The sequence below is a fragment of the Miniopterus natalensis genome, chromosome 1, assembly GCF_054644295.1.
Source record: "Miniopterus natalensis isolate mMinNat1 chromosome 1, mMinNat1.hap1, whole genome shotgun sequence".
Classification (NCBI taxonomy): domain Eukaryota; kingdom Metazoa; phylum Chordata; class Mammalia; order Chiroptera; family Miniopteridae; genus Miniopterus; species Miniopterus natalensis.
The window spans coordinates 55,304,488-55,326,164 of NC_142081.1; positions in this window are offsets into that span (position 1 = coordinate 55,304,488).

Here is a 21,677-nt window from a genome sequence, read left to right on the forward strand (position 1 = left end):
GGATTTTCTGTGGCTAGATAGGTCCTGGAACAAGTGGTGGTTGATTAGACTTCTTCCTGTGGTCCAACTGTCACTGTCATTATGGTTCTTATGTGGGGGTGTCTGCCATGGTAGGCAGCTTCTCAGTGAAGCTGGAAAACAGGTAAAACCAGAAAAAAGTCAAGAATTTTGTTGGCAGTAGTGCTCCAGCCTCAGCTGGGTACATCAGTGGAAGAAAGTGGATGAAGGGTGTGTGAGAACTCTGTATTATCTGCAAATCTTTTGTAAATCTATAATTATTCCAAAATAAAAACCTTAATTTTAAAAAAGTATCTTATTCTTGCCTCAGCCAAGGCAAAGTAAATCCATCTAATTACTTATTGCCCCCGCGCTCACTTTTCCTTATCTCACAAAAGATGAAGAATAGGGCTAGGACTTTAAACATAAGGACTGTCTTAGGGACAGGATTATGCACCTTGACTCTCGAGAAGAGAAGATTAAGGCTGACAAAAGTGTGTGCAGAAACACTGGGGGTGGCAAGATGGGAGCGTTACACTCGTCCCTCACTCCAGCCCACCAAGCTCACCCTCGAATGGTCAGCCCAGTTTCTTCTGCTTTGTACCACACCCCCTAAAAAAAAAGAAGAAAGGACTTCTTTTTGCTGGTTTTGTCCATCCAAATGGTGAAGTACTAAGCAGAAGGAAATGGTTAGTGAGGATGATGAAAGGGCCAGAAAGAAAACAGAAAAGCAGAAGGACTGATAGCGGAAGAGGGGATTTTGCTGAGTGTTTGACAATGCAGCTGAAAGAGTTTTGGAGTGAGTGGGAATATATAGGAGAGGAAAGGTATGTTGTAACAAGTTTTTTTTAGAAACTATATTTTTAAATCTCCCTTACTGACCTTTAGATATATGTATAAACATTGATATTTCTTTTCAGTTACTTCTGACTGTTTATCTGGTGGTGGTGGTGGTTGTTGCTGCTGTTGTTTTTAACACAGTATGGTCCTGAGGCTGAACTACATGGGCCCAGGTTTCTAGAAACTTACACGGGAACCTATGTTAATATTGGAGCTGCTGACAATAAGGCTTGGTTCAGTGGTTCTCAATCTTGGCTACTCAATGGAATCACCTAATGAGCCCAAAAAACACAGATTCCTGAATTCCATCCCCAGGGATTCTGATTGAATTGTCCTGAGTGTGGCCTAGCACTCGGTATTTTTAACATATCCCCCAGTAATTCGAATGTGCAGCCAAGACTGAGAACCATTGAGTAATAAGTGGATGCAAAACTGGCAGTGAGGGCAAACACATTTCTGCTTAAAAATGTGTTTCCACGAGGTTAGGAGCAGTCGTCCGATGCCTTCTTCATGAAGCAGCTGCCATCTTTGCAAACATGTGGTAAGCAGGAGCTAACAGAGTCTACATCCCCACTGACCTTTCCTCTGTTAGCCATCTCTGTCCACCCCCTCAGCAACCCCACTTTCCCGCCATCAGGGTCACGTTCAGTAGGTGCAGCAATGGCAGGCAGCGTGGAACTCAGGAATGGGGCGATGGAGTAAGTAGAGCTGCTCTTGGGCCCAACTGTAGAAACACACTTTATAGGCAACTTTTCAAGACCTTAGTTAATGCATAAAACACGTTGAAGCATATATCATAATTACGTGATATTTATTTCATTCCTTTAATATGGTCTGGAAATATCCAATAGCATTTTATGTGATTTTTTGACACTGTTTTAAGAGAGCTATGAAAAAGATGGATGTCCTGCTGACAGCCACCCAGGAGGCCAGATGAGAGATATACATAAAGCTGAAAACAGTTTCAAAGTGATGAGGGCGAGTAACCCAAATCCTATAAGCAAATAATGGAATTTGTACGGCCCCTGTAACTCCAGAGGAACTTGCCTGCATGCCTTTTTTTATTACAGATTTCCCTGGCTCTTGGAAAGTAGAGCGTTCCTATGAAACCTTTTGCAAGCCAAAATGGCATAAAGCAAAGATGCAATTACCATATATATATATACACACACATATATACACAAACAAATTGGAGCATTCTCTGACCCCCAAAATAACCAAGTCACACTAAGTATGTGTAATTATGTCCAGTGTTACACTAAGTGTATCAGCATTATGAGCTCTCGGGCTTTTCTGATACCTTAGGATATATCTTGCTAACAGATGCACAAACTAAATCAAGATAAAGCACAGATGCTCACAGACACAGCTCAAAGCTCCGGCAGCTTGATGCTGAGTGTCGTTCCTGGGGAGAGCGCTTGGCGGTGCCACTCCGGCTGCGTGAGCTTTGTGCCGCCTCTATACTGCTCATTGAAAAGCAAACACAATGCTATTTTGTTTTTCACCTTTTTCATAAAAGTGAAAATCCTCTTTGGATTTTTTTTTTTTTTTTGGTTAGTGAAGCAAATACTAATGTAGATCTTTTGTAAAAGTGAAGTGGTGTAAGGTGAACTTTCAAAAAGCAGAGAATACCTGTATTTTTTTTTTCTTCACTTAAAAGGTTATTATCACTCTTGAAATAGAGCACATCTTCTCATTGTGCTCATTATCAGCCACAATAAATAGATTTGAGCTCAGAGACTCAGGCACTTTAATTGCCACTATGCACTTTTCTCAAGTAATAAAAAGAAAATATCAACTTTTATGTGTCCCCTTTGATATGGTCTATGTATAATGCCATCTCTGTGGTCCCCCAAAGACTTGCTCTCTGGAAAGTAAAAATTGGTGTGATGCTTTTCTTTGCCTTTAAAGAAAATCAGTGGTCAAACTTAAAACATAGTCTCACTTGAAATAAGACATGGAAGCTATTCTACATGTAAAATAAATACACATGGGCAACAGTTTGTCTCCTTTGGTTATAAATGACCTAAAAAGGAAGTTACCGAGACGAGATGGAGAATGGCCTAAATGTAAGTGTTGAATGACTTTATCAGCCTTCTGTAGACATAACCAACCTTAGGGATTGGCTGTATTACATAGTATAAAGAGTATACACCTTAATGTAAAGAAAATATGGATTTGAGTCTTGGCTTCATTGTTTATGAGTTGCATGCCGTTGGGCAAATTACCTAACCTTTCTGTGCCCCATGTCTATAGGTCTAAAATAAGAAAACAGTATCATTTCTGTATTGCTGTTATATTAATGAGAGACATCATAGGCACATTGCCTAACCTAGCACTTTGTAGGCACACAATAAATGATAGGTAAATTCTCCTGTCCTGCATCATTTTCTTCCCTATATTATACAAGCAATGCCAAAGGCATTGGGATCTTCTTTGTGTCTTCAAAGATCAACTTAATATTTTTACAAGCTGTGAACTTTAAAAATGGGCTGAGTACAATGAATTCTTTCTCCTATTACCATTTTTATATACACATTACACTTTATATACAAGTCAGTTAAAAGTGTTTGTCACACAGCTACTCTCCTGTCCTCCGAATCCAATAAGGCTCATTTTTCAGAAAGTGCCCTGAGTGCTGTTGCTAAGAAAGAATGAGGTCTAGGAGGTCACAGAAGTGAGGTCAATAGGAGTGATTTCTGTTCTCAGTGAAGTGCTTAATAGTTTTTCCCTGATTCAAGAGGAAAGGGCAACCTGATGATTTCCCTAGGATACCGTATAGGGAATATGACTTGCTATCCTGTGTGGTAGAATTTAGAAGATTGAAGTGACAAAAATGTCACTTGAATTATTAGCCTTCAGAGTGTGATTATTGTGCTGGGAATATGTTCTCAGTTGATCGATATCTGACATATCAAGGAATTTTTTTAGGTGTATGATGCTGTGACTAGATGCATCATTTTTGTGCAGTAATAGTAATTTTTTTAGAGTTTTACAATAATAAAGTTAAAACAATGGGAATATTTGGTCCATAAAAGATAGGCATGAACCAATAAACAAGAACTGAAGTAAGAGGTGCGCACTATGGTCTTTTTGATTGCTATTGTTTGAAGAAAGGAAATTGTCACTTTTACTTCTCTCTTAACTATAGAGCCTAAGGCTGGGCCTAAGCTCTGCCGACTCATATCTTGCATTCAGTTACAGCTCTTTTATTGCATTACTGTGCTTTAAAATTGGGAATGAATTAAGTGTGAGAAGTCTACTGGATACTAAATGAAAAGTATAATCCACTTTTTATCCAATTGCTCAAAACTTTAGTATTTCTATACTTGTTTGGTCTTGCATTTGACCAGTCTTGCATCATCTATGCAATTGACATTATGGGATGCTTCTTTTGAAAGGATAAATTTGTGTTAATGACATTAAGAATAAGTTAAAGTTATCCCTATTTTCTTTTATATCAGATTGCAAATATATTACCTTTTTTTGTTATATTAACATTGTCTTAAGAGTACATATTTATCGAGTCACTTACTTGTTCCTTGAACAGAAAAGAACTGAACTAGATAGGAAAGCCTGTTTAAAAGCCCTCAGGTTAATAGAAATAATTATATAATATATAACATAATACAATGTAATATATAATAACTATTTATGGTTTGTCCAATGTGCTATAGTCCTCCAATTTAATTATTTTTCCTTTTTGTTTTTATCCTGACCCTTGAATCATTGCTTCTCTAAAATGAAAAGAATATTTTATAGCCAAAAAACGTATCACTTCAAATTATGTTTCTAAAGAGGCTCCATTTGAGGAATTTTCCTGTAGCATTTATACCATAGGTGTGGATTAAGGGAAATATTGGTTAAGTACTCTTTAGTAAGTATTTAGGATGAAATGGGCAATACACCAAAGAAAAGTAATTGCTTTTTTTATGATCAATTTCTTTCTGGTTCTCTAAAATATAATTTAACTATTCTACTGTTATACTCAGTTCATAGATTTGGATGCTTAATAACTGACTCATTATCTTAAACCAACCCTCAGTATTCATTCCTCTATAATACCTCAAAACAGCAATGTTCAACTTTTTTTATCTCATGGCACACATAAACGAATTATGTACTAAAATTCTGTGACACACCAAAAAAAAATCTATTTTTTGCTGATGTGGCAAAAAAATAGGTATAATTTTGATTAACTCACACCAGATGGCTATTGTTGTGTCAGCTGTGGTCATTTTTTTATTTGACAATCTAAGGGGAAAGAGGTCACTGCCCCTGATTAAATAGTCAGGTATTGCATGTTTTAAAAATTTGTGCGGCACATCTGTTGAAAATTGCTGCTTTGAGTTATCTTCAAAATAGATTGCATTTGTGAAACAAATTCCTTTCTGTGTATCTAACCAGTCATTTGAAGTGCATATTAGGTCACTCTTCATCAAGTTTGCTACTCCATCTCTTTCATTAATAAAAGCTGACATTTCAAATTTCAGCTGCATGTACCTAAACGGATATGCATTAAACAAACAAAAGAGAAACTGCAGAAATCTGCGATATCCATTCTGCCATGTGTGGTTTTATAAAAATATTTAATTTAGGTTTTATTGTAGTTGTCTTCTCAGACATGATTGTACAGAAGTTTCTTTTTCACGTGCTCTTAAGAATATTGATAGCAAGAAGGCAATATATATGTACAGATTTAAATTCTAGAGAAACATCAGCAGATGCTGTGATCAGTAATGTGTGATCAGTGCTTGACCTTTTGCCTTCCCTGTGGAACTGCATTAATTCTGATATAGATTGGGGAAAGACCTGTTTGCAAAAATTCACACAACTAAGTGGAATTTCATTCTTCTGGGATGTGACTTACTCTGTAGAGTTGACATTAGTGACAGTAGTTTCATTTCACAAATAGCAAATTCAAGGTACAATAAAGTAAATAACAAAATGGATACAGAAATTAGGTGGAAAGTTCAGAGGAAGACGATATGAAAGTCAAGTGTGGATTAGAAATGATTTAATATTCATTTATGTGTTCAGTCATTCCATAAATATGGATTGCCTATAATGTGCCAGGCAATGAAGGAGTGAGGTGGGATATTCAAATATAAATCTACATCTTGTACAATATAAAGGGGACTGGCATTAAGTACACAGAAAAACCATATACTAAAGTCTACCTGGAGCAAAGAACCAGGATCTTGGAAACTTTAGGAGGATCATGTAATTTATAATTTTCCCTGGAGGAACCAGAGAACAAGCCCAGGGAGGAGATGCAAACATGTGAAAAAGGGAGGAAGTAGTCAGAGAATGCGGTAATTGAGATACAAGAGAGGACAGGACATGTCCCAAAAGTAGAAATCATTCAGGATGGCTAGAGCACATAGTATGAAGAACGGGTATGATAAAGATGAAACACAAGTGGTTTGGAGGCTTTGTATTTCATATTAGAATTTGTCTTAAGGCCTTGGAAACCATTAAGTTTTAAGCAGAGGAGGACAATGATCAGATTAATACTTTAGAAAAACCACTTTGTAGCTGTATAGGGATTGATGATGGGGTGGGGTGGAACAGTGACACTGGGTAGGAAGCTGTTACAGAAAACTGGGCAAAGAATAATGTGGAATATAGTTATGATAATGGCATGATGAATGCAATGGACAAATCAAGAGATAAAGGATATAAAATGATATACAACTTGGTGGCTTACGAAATACACAGGATGAGATAGTAGAAAATATTCATGCTACTGTTTTGGCTGGGTAATGGGGTAGTTGGTGGAATGATTCAATGAGATAGAAAAAAGAAAATATAAAAATGAAGAGGAAAAATGAGTTTTTAGTATCAATGGGATAATACAGAAGTGATGTCCAGTGGCATTTAGATAGGTCAGAGGCTCAGAAAGAGAAGTTGGCTGGATATCTAGTTTTGAAAATCAGGAACATGGAAGCAAATATAAAATGTGCAGTAAGAAGGATGAAACTGTGAAGACCATCATGTTTCAAGAGACAGGCGTAAGAAGAATGACCCATGAAGGAAAATTAGAACTATGTGGAATTCAAAAAACCCAAGGAAAAAGCAGTAGAGAAAATCAATTCTGCTCAATTCTAGTTAGAAGTTCTATAACATTAGGGTCCAAGTTGTCATTTTGGTGATTATTATAATAGTAGTTTCAGTGCAGAGATGTAAATGGCAAATCAGGAAATAATGGCAGAAACCACAGGCAACACTTTGAATAGTAGATAATCAATATAATCCTTCATGAATAGCTAATATATTTGAATATGAAATGCTTAAGATCCCAAGACTGGTGAGTGGTCTAAGCAATGCAGAGGCATGACAGGGTATGCTAAAGAGTAGTGAGTAGTCATTGGCTGGAACAGAATCCATAAAGAGAAAGAAAGATTCAAAGTCGTTTATATTCCCATGCATGCAACTGCTTCTGCACTTTGAATCTGAGCTTCATAGAAACTGTTAATCAGTAACCTTAGGAACTTCCTGGTGGTATAATTTGAAATTGTCCCAGTATCTGGACAGCAGGGAGAGACCAAAGAAAGAGGCAGGCCACTCCAGATTGGTAGGTGACAGGTTTAATAAGCAAGGGAACTGATAGATGAAGCTTGGCTTGGACAGCCACAAAAGGAGTAGATCTTCACAGGCTCCTACCAGAATCTTAAACTTTATATACTGGTTTTAACTGGGCTTGTCATGTATACCATCTAAATCGTCTCAATACCACATTATAGAGTGCTATAGGGTGTCTCAAGGGTGAGTCTCAAGGGCGAGTCTCAAGGGTGTGTCCTTAGATGACGGGGAATGTAACTGGAATGTACATTTCAGGAGTCTCCTATTGCCTGGTCAAGCTCGTTGGTCTACCAGTGGTCATGTCCTCTCAATGATCTCCTCCAACAAAAATGACTCTGATTGGCAAAGCCTAGGCCACATCACCACACAAAAGAATGTCTGGGTCAGTGAATTTTCTAGCTTCCCTCTCAGAAAGCAGGACTCATAATGTAGGCAATTTTCCCAAATATAAGAAGGGTGTTCAAATGTGATGACCAAAAATATAAAAATATCCACTACATCCTCCATTGTTTGAGACTAAATTTGGAGTGATATTAAGAAATTAGAAGTAAAAACTGGTTTAGAAACTATGCTTACAGAGGTTCAATTACATTTGTGATATGCTAAATACGAAAGTTGAAGTCAAGAAAAAATATCTCAGATATAAAGTTCAGGACTATGGTACAGGATGAGGAGCCCTCTGGTAAGAAATTATGGTTAAAATTATGGACTTGGTGACATCAAGAAAGAAGAAAGTAGAAAATGACCACATAAATATCTGAAGGCATTGGGGGATGCCTTGCTTAAAGGTTAAGGTCAAACAAAAATAGGACTCAGGAAAACTATAGTGAGAAATATACAGAGGATTAGTAGGTGCCAAACCAGAACAGGACAGTGTTTTAGGATAGCTACTTAAAGGTTGACTAGTATATAGAGCAGTCAAAAGGATGGAGAGTTCATTTTGATCTTGAGCAGTTGTTGGTGACTTTTGAGAGAACATCTTCATTAGAATACTAAAGAGTAAAGGCTTAGATTACCAACTGTTAGTCCAGGTCCTTCAAGCATTGTACACAAACAGGATTAAAGGTTCAAGAATATTATTAGAAGAAATGCTTGTTGCCTACTGCTCACATCTGGCAGGAGCCCTCAAGCTTTCCACAGCGTAGTACTGCTATCCTTGAGAAGTTAGATTCACTTCAGGGAGAAAGTCCTGGTCTCTTCTACACCCAGAAAGCACTGTTTGACTAGAAATGGCCCTCAACAACTGAAAGCAAAATAAAGAATAAAGGGGAGGATAAAGATGGCAGCAAATTGAGCGGAAGCTACACTGACATTCTCCCAGGACCAAACTGGAATTACAATTAAAATAGAGGAAAAACATCCTGAATAGTCAACTGCAACTGAAGAGGAACTGGAGAGCACCCTCATAACCAAGGGAGAAAAGCAGAGACAGCATAGAGACTGGTAGGAAGTGCAGAGGCCAAGAGGGTTAGCTGGGCTCCACAAGCAGCAGCTAAAGTTCTGGAGGGACATCTCAGCTGTGGGGGGTTCCCACTGAGGACTCTGGGGCCTAAACCTCAGGATGGGCTTCCCAGCCCGGAGCACCAGAACTGAGAAAGGTGTCCATATAACATCTGGCTGTGAAAAGCAGCTGGGTTTCTGACTGCCAGGGAGAGACAGCTGGAAATGCAGACACCCTCTTAAAGAGCCAACACACAAAGTTTCCTGTGCAGCCACTCATCTTGGGCTCCAGCAGAGGGAGGACAGAGTTGACTAGAGCTGTGTGAGGAGAATCTAGGGTTGGGGGCTCTGGAGCTAGAGCTCAGAGGGCACCCCTCTAGATTCCTGTAACAAGTCATTCCCCCATACAGCCGAGGACATCTTTCACAGGCAGACATTTACCTTTCGGGCAGCTTTTGCCTGAGGGGGAAACAATTGCCCCACCCTGCTGGAAAATCTTGCTCTACCCCCATGGAGTTTCTACAGCCTGAGGCTCATTAAGAAAGTCAGATTAATCAGCCTGCAGACATAGAGAGACCTCAGAGTGCTTTGAGTCTTTGCCTGATCTACTTCTGGACCTGGGCCTTGGAAAAGCAGGCGTTGGTGTGCATCTTGGTCCTATCCAAATGCACCCAGCCCCAACAGAGGGGAACTCAAGCTGTGGGTTGTTGATAGCTTCAAACAGGGTACTCAAGGCCAGTCACAAACAGCATCTGACAGCAGAGACCTTCCAAAAATATTGAGAGTCCTAGAAGGCCTACCTACTACGTGGAAACAAACCCAAATAGGTACTCAAAATAGGGAGACATTAAAACAAGCCCCAAATGAAAGAACAAGAAAAGTCTCCAGAAAAAGAGCTAAATGAAATGGAGATAAGCAATCTGTCAGATACAGAGTTCAGAATACTGAGTGTAGGATGCTCAAGAGCATGAAAAAAGATATGAAAACTATGAAAAATGACCAGTCAGAAATGAAGAGTGACATAGCAGAAATAAAGAATACATTGGAAGGAATAAACAGCAGATTAGAGGAAGCTGAGGATCAGATCAGAGAATTAGAAGACAGGGTAGGAAAAGATCATTCAGAGATCCAAAAAGAAAAAACAATTAAAAAACAGGAAGACAGTCTAAGGGAGCTGTTGGACAACATGAGACATAACAATATTTGCATCATAGGAGTGCCAGAAGAGGTTGAAAATAAGCAAGGGTTAGAGAACTTGTTTGAAGAAATAATGGCAGAAAACCTCCCTAACTCGGTGAAAGAAAAAGCCACACAAGTTCAGGAGGCACAGAGAGTCCCAAGCAAGAAGAATACAAAGAAGCCCATGCCCAGACACATTAGAATTAAAATGCCGAAAATTCAAGACAAAGAGAGAATATTAAAGGCAGCAAGAGAAAAGCAATTTGTTACCTACAAAGGAGCTCCCATAAGGTTGTCAGATGACTGCTCTTCAGAAACTCTACAGGCCAGAAGGAAATGGTATGAAGTATTCAAAGTAATGCAAAACAAGCATCATCTGAGACCAAGACTACTCTATCCAGCAAGGCTATCATTCAAAAATAGATAGTGAAATAAAGAGCTTCCCAGACAAGAAAGGACTAAAGGAATTTATTACCACCAAACCAGCATTGCAGGAAATGTTAAAGGGACTGCTGTAATAATAAGAAGAAATAGAGGGAGAAACATAGACATAAAGAATTGAAATGGCAATAGATAAGTATCTATCAATAATAACCTTCAATGTAAATGGATTAAATGCTCCAATAAAAAGACATAGAGTGGCTGAGTGGATAAGTAAACATGACCCAAATATATGCTGTCTACAAGAGACTCACCTCAGAACAAAAAACTCACACATGATGAGAGTGAAGGGATGGAAAAAATTTTTCATGCAAATGGAAATGAAAAAAAAAGCTGGGGTAGCAATACGCATATTGGACAAAATAGGCTTCAAAATGAAGACCATAACGAAAGGGATCGATTCAACAAGACTATATAACCCTGATAAACATATAGACACACAATATAGGAGCACCTAAATTTATTTTTAAAATTTCTGGAAGATTTTTAGGGAGAGATCGACAGCAATACAGTCATAGTAGGGGACTTTAACACCTCACTGACTTTACTGAATAGGTCTTCCAGACAAAAAATCAACAAGGAAACAGTGACCCTAAATGACACACCAGATCAGATGGATTTAATTGACATTTACACAGCATTCCACCCCAAAGCTGCAGAATATACATTCTTCTCAAGTGCACACAGGACAGTCTCAAAGATAGGCCACATATTAAGACACAAAACAAGTCTAACAAGTTCAAGAAGATTGAAATATCAGACATCTTCTTGTACCACAATGGCATGAAATTAGAAATCAACTACAATAAAAAGACCTCAAAACATTCAAACACATGGAGGCTAAATACATGTTTTTAAACAATGAATAGGTTACCAATAAGATCAAGAAAGAAATCAAAAACTTCCTGGAAATAAATGAAAATGAATTCTCAATAACTCCAAATCTATGGGACACAGAAAGCAGTACTGAGAAGGAAGTTCATAGCACTACAAACCTATGTCAAAAAAACAAGAAAAACTTCTAATAGACTCTCTAACCCTACAACTTAAAGGCTTAGAAAGAGAATAAGAAAAGCCCAGAGTAAGTAGAAGGAAGGAAATAATAAAGATCAGAGCAGAAATAAATGACACAGAGACTAAAAAAAGCAATACTGAAGATCAATGAAACTAAGAGCTGGTTCTTTGAAAAGATAAACAAAATTGATGAACCTTTAGCCAGAATCATCAAGAAGCAGAGAGAGGGGACCCAAATTAACAAAATCAGAAATGAAAGAGGTGAAGTAACGACTGACCCAACAGAAATGCAAAGGATTATAAGAAAATGCTATGAACAACTATACTCCACCAAGCTGGACAACTTGGATGAAATGGACAAATTCCTAGGAAAATACAACCTGCCAAAACTCAGTCAGGAAGAGTCAGAGAACCTGAATAGGCTGCTAACTGCGGATGAAGTTGAAACAGTGATAAAACTCCCAGCACACAAAAGCTCTGGTCTGGATGGCTTCATAGGGGAGTTTTACCAAACATTCAAAGAAGAACTAACATCTACCCTCTTCAAACTTTCCAAAAAATCCAAGAGGAAAGAACAGTTCCAAGCTCTTGGTATGAGGCCAGCATTAGCCTAATTCTAAACCCAGATAAAGACACTACAAAGAAAGAGAATTACAGGCCAGTATCCCTGATGAACATAGATACTAAAATCTTTAACAAAATATTAACAAGTCAGATCCAGCAATATATTAAAAAGATCATACTTCGTGACCAAGTGGGATTTATTCCAGGGATGCAAAGCTGGTACAATATTCACAAATCAATAAAAGTGATACATCACTTAAACAAACTGAAAGACAAAAATCACATGATCATATCAGTAGATGCAGAAAAAGCATTCCACAAAATCCAACACCCATTTTTGATAAAAATTATCAGTAAAGTGGGAAGAGAAGGATCATACCTCAACATAATAAAGGCCATATATGACAAGCCTACAGCCAACATCATACTCAGTGGGCTAAAACTAAAACCATTTATCCTAAGAACAGGAACAATACAGGGGTGTCCCCTTTCACCATTCTTATTCAACACAGTATGGAGTTTCCTCCAAAAGTTAAAAATTGAAGTTCCTTTTGACCCAGTGATCCCACTTCTAGGAATATATCCTAAGAAGCCTGAAACACCAATCAGAAAGAACTTATGCACCTCTGTGTTCCTAGCAGCACAATTTACAATAGCTAAGATCTGGAAACAGCCCAAGTGCCCATCAGTAGGTGAGTGGTTAGAAAAGCTGTGGAACATTTACACCATGGAATGCTATGCAGCTATAAAAAAGAAAGATCTCTTACACTTTGGGACAGCATGGATATAACTGGGGTGTATTATGCCAAGTGAAATAAGTCAGTCAGAGAAAGACAATTACCACATGATCTCACTTATATGTGGAATATAATAAACAAAATAAACTGATGAACAAAAAAATCCAGAGACATAGAAGCATGGTACAGACTGAAGGATCTCAGAGGAAAGGTGGGATTGGGGGAGTGGGTGGGGAGAGATTAATCAAAGAACTTATATGCATAACCTATGGACACAAATGTGGGTATGGGGAAGGCCTGGGAGTGGAGTTGGGGTAGAGAGGAGGGGATCAATGGGGGAAAAAAGGGGACATCTGTAATTCAACAAGAAAGATAAATTAAGAAAAAAAAATAAAGAAATGCTGTGTAAATAATGTTGGGGATGAACCATGAAAAAGATGGGAGAGTCATGAAATAGTTTTATAAGTGACAGTCTGAGTGAAGGAGAAAAGTAAGTAGACACTCTCAGATTCAAGTGCAATTTAATGAAGGCTCAGGAAGGTCATCAGAGAGTCCTTGAGCCAAAGTTAGCCATCAGAGGAATCTTGTGTCTCCCAGGAATGAGCCTGTCTTAGTATCCCTGTTGTACTCAGTTACTGCCTGAAAGCAGCTCATAGGAAACTTGACCTCTGAGCCAGTGTGGTGCTAGATTTCAGAGCACAGCAAGTGGGGCCCTTCATCAGCTTTGCTCCTTGTGGTTGGAGGCCTCCAAGGGAAATTCTTTTGGGCAGCACAGCAGCAGTAAATTAGGATTTGGGGGGAAATTGGCAATACAGCATATCTAAAAGTAAAGCAAAGACGAAAGATGAGAAGTTTGCTTAAGAAAAGTTAAGCAGGCAAAGTATATTATGTAATATGAGGTGATATGGTATCACATGTCTTATTTATTAGGATAAGATTGTGAGACTATTTACAGATGTTTACATATTGTCTACAGAATGTACTAATTGTAAACATAAGAGCTAACAGATAATAAAACATGGCCCCATAATTGACAAGAGGGCACAACACCAAAGGTATAGGTGGAGGGCTTAGTTTGGGCAAAGAAGAGAGATACTTCAGTCTCAAAATCCAAAGTGAGGAAAATATGAAAGGGGAAATACTGAGAGGTCTTACAAGGAGAGGAGGGGAAATAAATAGACTTCTGTCAGTTCGGAAGCAAGATCATCTAGTGGAAGAAAAGTGAGGATGAGATCAGGTTGGGGTTGTTTCAGGTGTACAGTATAGTGGTTAGACATTTATATAATTTATGAAGTGACCCCTCTGATAAATCTAGTACCCACCTGGTACCATCCATAGTTATTATGATATTATTGACTATAGGTATTGTTTAACATTTTTTTATTTTTGTATACAATCAATTTTAATATGTATAGGTCATACAAACATCCATAATAAATAAATCATAATAAAACTTGATCATAATAAAAACTAAGATCCTAGTTATCATTTACTACAAATATAGAATTCTGCTTCTCTTAGTGGAATTACAGTTAGCCTGCTTTACGATTCATGGGTATTAGTGAAGTAAGGGCACACACCATCCACTCACCTTCTTCTAGCTCTTCATTAGGTTACCTACAAATCACTCACATGTGATTAAGAAGAAAATGTGGTTACTTGGGGCCAGGAAAGCAATTTGCAATGCATCATATGCAATGAAGATATGCAGGCAATTGCTATTAGCAAATCAGCAGAACCAAAAATTAGTTTCAGATACATCATGGACAAAATAGAACAGATTTTACTCAAGTAGCCATGATCAGAACACAGAATCCTAATAGTCCACAAATTAATATTGATCCTCAATTTCTCTTCAGCAGCCAGTTTTATGAAGAGCACGGATCATATCTTTATTCACTCTTACATTGACATGTTATGTATTTATTTAACATCTACTCTGTGACAGCCACCCTACTAAATGAAGGTGCTTATAAGAGTGACCAAGGTAGCCTCAGTTCCTACATGAATTTAACATTTTGTTAAGGCCTTGCTGCTCCACGTGCAATTGCCAGACTTGTAGTATCTGCATTACCTGAAAGGAACTTGTTGAAATGCAGAATCCACTGAATCCAAATCTGCTTTTAATGAAAGTTCTGAGTGCTTCAAATTGAGAGAAATGCTTGAGGAGCACTGTTTAGTGAATACTAGCAGGCGAAAACAATACTGTGGTGCTATGAATATTCTCATGGGAATACAGGAGCACCACAGACACACAGAAAGGCCAGCTGACTCAGACTGAGGTACCAGGCAAAAAGCTTATGAATCCTTTACCATGTGAAGCTTCTGCAAAATGAGAGGACTCCGACTATTCAAAATATACAACAACAAGGTTCTGACTAGAAAATATACCTCCCAATCCAGTGTGGCTCTCTCCTGTATCCTTGACAAATTATTAGATACAGACAAAAATGATACAACTTTGTATTGTGTATTGTGTGTTCACCACCCAAAGTCAAGTCTCCTTCCATTACCATTTATTGCCCCTTTACCCTCTTCTATCTCCCCCCACTCCCCTTTCCCTCTGGAAATCACCATAGTGTTGTCTGTGTCTATGAGTTTTGTTTTTTTTTTAGCTTTATCTCTTTAGCCCTATCACCCAACCCCCACCCCCTCCCCTCTAACAGCTGTCAGTCACTTTTCTGGATCTTTGAGTTTGTTTCTATTTTGTTTGATTATTTTGTTCATTAGATTCTACATGTAAGTGAAATCATATGGTGTTTGCTTTCTCTGACTGGCTTATTTCACTTAGTATAATACTCTCCAGGTCCATCCATGCAATCGCAAAAGGTAAGATTTCCTTCCTTTATATGGCTGAATAGCATTCAGTTGTGTAAATGTACCACAGCTTTTTTATCCACCCATCTACTGATGGATACTTGGACTGCTTCCAAGTATTATTCTTGTAAATAATACTGCTATAAAGATAGGGTGCATATATTCTTTCAAATTAGTGTTTTGGGATTCTTCAGATATATTCCCAGAAGTGGAATTGGTGGGTCATAAAGCAGTTCCATTTTTAATTTTTTGAGGAAATGTCATGTTTTCCACAGTGGCTACACTAATCTGCATTCCCGAACCAACAGTGCCTGAGGGTTCCCTTTTCTCCACATGCTACCCAACACTTGTTTGTCTATTTATTAATGGTAGCCATTGTGGCAGGTGTGAGATAATATCTCATTGTGGTTTTAGTTTGTTTTTCTCTGATGATTAGTGACATTGAGCAACTTTTCATATATCTCTTGGCCATCTATGTCCTGTTTAGAGAAGTGTGTATGCAGGTCTTTTGCCCATTTTTAAATGGATTGTTGTTTTTTTTTTTTTTGCGTTGACTTGTATAAGTTCTTTATAAATTTTGGATATTAACCATTTGTCAGATGCATCATTGGTGAATGTGTTCTCCCATTCAGTGGGTTGTCTTTTCATTTTGTTGATGATTTCCTTTGCTGTGCAAAAAATTTTAGTTTGATGTAGCCCATTTGTTTATTTTTCCTTTTGTTTCCCTTGCCTGAAGAGACATCAGAAAAAATGTTGCTATGAAAAATGTCTCAGATTTTACTGCCTATGTTTTTATCTAGGATTTTTATGGTTCCAAGTCTTACATTTAAGTCTTTAATCCATTTAAGTTTATTCTTGGTTGTGGTGTAATTTGTTTTTTTTGCATGTATCTTTCTAATTTTCCCAACACAATTTATTGAATGTACTATCATTACCCCATTGTAATATTTGTCAAATATTAGTTCACCATAAAGGTGTGGACTTATTTCTCTGCTATCTATTCTGTTCTATCCAGCAATCATAATAATATCCCTAAAACTAATAGCAGTGATTTTTATCAGAGCACTACAGCATCAAACAGCACTATGCTGTTCTGATTACTGTGGCCTTGTAGTATAGTTTGATATCAGGTAGTGTGATTCCTGCAACTTTGTTCTTCTTTCCCAAGATGGCTGTGGCTATTCAGGGTCTTTTGTGACTCCATACCAATTTTTGGAATATTTCTTCCACTTCTGTGCAATGCACAATTGGTATCTTGATAAGAATTGCTTTGAATCTGTAGATTGCTTTGAGTAGTATGAACATTGTAATGATGATAATTCTTCCTATCCATGAACATGGTCTATGCTTCCACTTACTTGTATCTTCTTCAGTTTCTTTCTTCAGTGTCTTATAATTTTCTGAGTACAGGTCTTTTACATCCTTGGTTAAATTTCCTCCTAGGTATATTTTTATGCAATTGTAGACAGTATCGTTTCCTTAGTTTCCTTTTCTGATCATTTATTATTGCTGTATAGAAATGCAACTGGTTTCTGGATATTTATATTTTATCCTGCTACTTTACTGAATTCATTTATCAGTTCTAGTAGTTTTTTGACGGAATTGTTAGGGTTCTCTGTGAACAGTATCATGTTGTCTGCAAGTAATGACAGTTTTACTTCCTCCTTTCCAATTGGGGCAACTTTTATTTCTCCTTCATGTCTGATGGCAAGAAATGTTAAAGGGTCTTGAAGAAGAAGAAGGGGGGGATAGAGAAACATAGTTGAAAGAATAAAATGGCAATAAATACATACCTATCTATATCACTTTAAATGCCTTAAGTGCTCCAATCAAAAGGCATAGGATATCTGAATGGATAAGAAAATGAGATCCATATATATGCTGTGTATGAGATCCACCTCAGAATGAAAAATACACACAGGGTGAAAGTGAAGGAATGGAAAAAAATAATTCATGCAAATGGAAATGAAAAAAAGCTGGGGTAGCAATACTTATCTCTGAAAAATGACACTACATAATACTAATGGGATCAATCCAACAAGAGGATATAGTCCTTGTAAACATTTATATACCCAACACGGGAGCACCTAAATATATAAAGCAAATATTGATGGACATAAAGGGAGAGATCAACAGTAAAAATGTTGCAACTTTTAGACATTTTCTAGATTCCCTATTAATCCCTCACCCTGTTTTTTATTTATAAATATACTTTGCCTCGTTGCTATATCATTTTATAACATTTTTCACTCTGTGCCTCCTGTTGAAAGTCACTTTTAGTGAATTATCTACCAATTGTCCTCAGAAAGTTTCTGTAGCTACTGACATTCCTCAGAACATTCAGATAACTAAGTGTTTTCCAGAAGGTCAACCTTCAAGTTTCCTCCTGTCTCCATTTCACTTAATCTCTGCCCATAATAAGGTCTAGAATCCATTATATGTCACCTCTGGCAGTAGTCAATTTTGTATTTGATTTTTTTCTGATTTGTTGAAATCTGCACTAAAGGATGTCATCAAAAATGGTTTGATGCTGTAGTGCTCTGATAAAATCACTGCTACTAGTTTTAGTGATAATCATTATTATTGCTGAAATTTATAGAGCATGGTTTATATGCCAGGTCTTGTGCATTGCATCTTAGATCTGGAAGAGCCAGAATTCTCATACAGGTATGTTGAATTTTATCACCTGAGCTTAAGGCCCTGCTATCCTGAGGACATAAAAAAGTAAACGGTGGTAAGGATGTTACCACACATTTTACATTGGGAGGAAATCACTCAAGAAATAACATCTTTCTCATACATATGCAAATCTGTTGTTTGAAATATTATATCTTGGGGATTCTAATTAATTTCGATTTTTGAGTTGTAGGAATATGTTAAGGGAAGAAACAGTTCTTATCATTCAAGTTAATGACCCTAGTGAAGAGAGGGTTCCTAACTTCTGATTTTTGGTTTCTTCATCTTCCAACAAACCAGAATGTTGTTCTGTTGCAGTAATATCCCATCTCAGCTCTTCTTATCCAAACTGCCTTTATTTATGTGGAAAAAGTACCACCTTACCTATCATACGTTTCTGAATTTCCTATGAAAAAGCACTGGGTACTTTTTTCCTGCCTCTCCCCAAGCATTTCTAATAGATAATCCTGCATTGATTGCAACTGATAAGTAGCGCAGTAAGCCTAAACCCAGCATTATTTCATTAATTTACTTGGCTGTTGATTTTAAAAATCTTTTTAAACCCCTGTTCTCTATTTAAGCAGTAAAGTTTGATGAAATGGTGGTGACTGTGACTCTCGGGGAACAACAAAGGGTCATGAAAAATAAAGTGAAGTCAGGGAAGCTTTACCCCTCAAGGAGCACAACAATAACTTTGCTTCATAGAATAGAGGATTTCACATTATAATTATAGAACAGAATTCATAGTGATAAAGTCGCCAGTGAGAAAAGAGGCTTGGCTGGGTTCCATTGACCTGACCCTGACATCCTGCTGGACCAAACCAAAGCTCCATTTCTAACTGAATGCTCAACTGAATATGCCACAATCTTTAAAAAATTCAAGCTAACAGAAATACGCCATATGATAAATTTTCTGCAGATACTGAAAATAATGCCTGTTTTCTCTCTGGCATTCACTAATGTTTTCATAACATTAATAACTGAATGAAAGAGAAGGAGACCCAGCAGTGCTTTGTTTATCCCTCAGTCTTCTCCAGTTCTGCGTGAAAATATCATCTAAGTGTCCAAGAATAAGTGCCTGATACCTAGAGTCTGGAAGAAAACAAACAAGAGGGTGGAAATGGAATTGTAAAGACAGTCAATGTTAGTTAACCTTGAGCTGTTTTTATCAAAAAACATTTTAAAAGTTTTTATTTAAATTATCTTTTGTTGAGAAGAGTTGAAACCCTTTTTTTAACCTAATATTAGAATTAATGTGTATATGTGTTTCATATGTCTTTGGTAATTGTGTACAGTGGATCTCACAGCAGGGATCAGGCTCAGCAGGCCTGTCACTGTGGTCCTAGGTTCAACAGAGCCATAACAAATTAACTTAGAACTTTAAATATAGCTTTCAAATTCAGCTTTGAAAATAGAGATGTAAACAGATGCATAACTCATGGATCAGTTAATTATCCTATCCTCAGGATTCATAGTGGAATCTCTTAAAGTAAATGTCAAAATCAAGAATGAGTTAAGGAAAAAATAATAGCTAAGAACAATGTATTTGCCATGTAGTATAGTCATTTTTTTAAGAAAAATATGTAGTAAATATTTAGTAATTATGGGGGAAAATTTTTGAAGTGCCAGATAATGGATACGAGTTTTCTTTTAAGGATAGCTTCAAAGTCATGTAAAGTTGTGTAAATTTTTTTTTAATATGTCTTTATTGATTTCAGACAGAGGAAGGGAGAGGGAGAGAGAGAGAGAGAAACACCAGTGATGAGAGAGTCATTGATGAGCTGCCTCCTGCACGCCCCCGACTGGGGATCGAGCCCGAAACCGGGGCAGGTGCCCTGACCGGGAATCGAACCTCCATCTCCTGGATCCTAGGTCGATGCTCAACCGCTGAGCCACACTCGAAGGGCAAGTTGTAGATTTTTTTTTTAATCCTCAACAGAGGATATTTTTTTCTTTGTGTTTCAGAGAGAGTGGAAGAGAGACATGGATGTGAGAGAGATACATCGATTGGTTGCCTTCCACACGCGCCCCGACTAGGGCCTGGGATCGAGCCTGCAGCCGAGGTACGTGCCCTTGGCCGGAATCGAACCTGGGACCCTTCAGGCCACAGGCCGCCGCTCGAACCACTGTAGGAGACCTTGAAAGAGGGTGGGAGAGACTAAGGTTTAGCAACTGTAAATAAGTTGGTAAAATTGTGGCCCCGTTTTTTTCTGATTTGCTCTTTTTTGTCGTCTTCCATATACCAACCACCCCAAAAGGTGTTTCTCCATCTTTTCAAGGACTCAGGAGCGAAGCCTGCTTAGGACAAGGAAGGAGGTAGCAAAAGGAAAAACGGAGGATTTCTTTTTGAGTTTGAATCTCTCCAGAACCTACTTTGCATTCAGAAACTCAGGAACTTGAAGCAGCATAACTAGTTTGGTTGGCATCCTTTGTTCTTGCTTGGGGAAGTCATTCATTCATCAAAAGTACTGTCTGTTTCCAAAGCGCTCCTGCAGATTCAGCAGCAAATATGGGGATCAATGAGAAACAGAGGCAAAGTTTTTACCCTATTGGAATTTACAGCAAAAGAGAGAAGAAAGGGTATAAACAAATACATAGTCGTACCTAGTAGTAAGTAGAAAATGCCATAAAAGGTTACCCAAAATGTGCTCTGAATGTTCAGGGGTCAAGAGACTAAGATAAGTGCATTAATAATTTATAGGTTACATCATAAGATTGAATAAATGAAGTCACTAAAAGAATATTTTATATGTATGTTTACAACAGTAGTTTCATGATGTATTGTCAAGGACAGTTTCAAAAATAGCAATTAGGATACAATCCAAAGTATTTAAAAATACATACGTTTGGATTTATCTACACAGCATATCTAATGTGAATTTATGTATAAAAATGATGTAGGTCAAGAAGAATGTTATCCAAAAGTTTAACGGTGGATGTGTCTAAATAGGTGTCTAACCGAGAGGGCTTTCAGGTTCCCTTCAGCCTGACAAAACTTTAGACAGGTTTCTTTCTGATTATAGGCCCCAGAACTCCCTTTTCTTAGAGCATTTGCTTCAGAAAATTTGCAATTGTAAATTTTTTCTCTGTCCTTTTAGGAATGTAAATTTCCTCTTAGCTTCTAACCTGTTTTACAAACCATTCCTGTCTTTCTCAGAGACCTGGGAACCATCCCTTTTAAATGCGGTTCCCCAAGGAAGCTAGAGACCTTGTCTGTCCATCTCTGTGGTTGGCCAGGAGCCTCACTTCCATGACGTCCGAATAGCAAACACTGGACGGTCTAACGCACTGACCAACCTCCCCCTTAACACACCCCGTGCTTTCCCACAGCTCCGTCCACTGCTTAGAAACTCCCCTGTCTTTTGTGTCAACAAAGTTCCGTTCAAA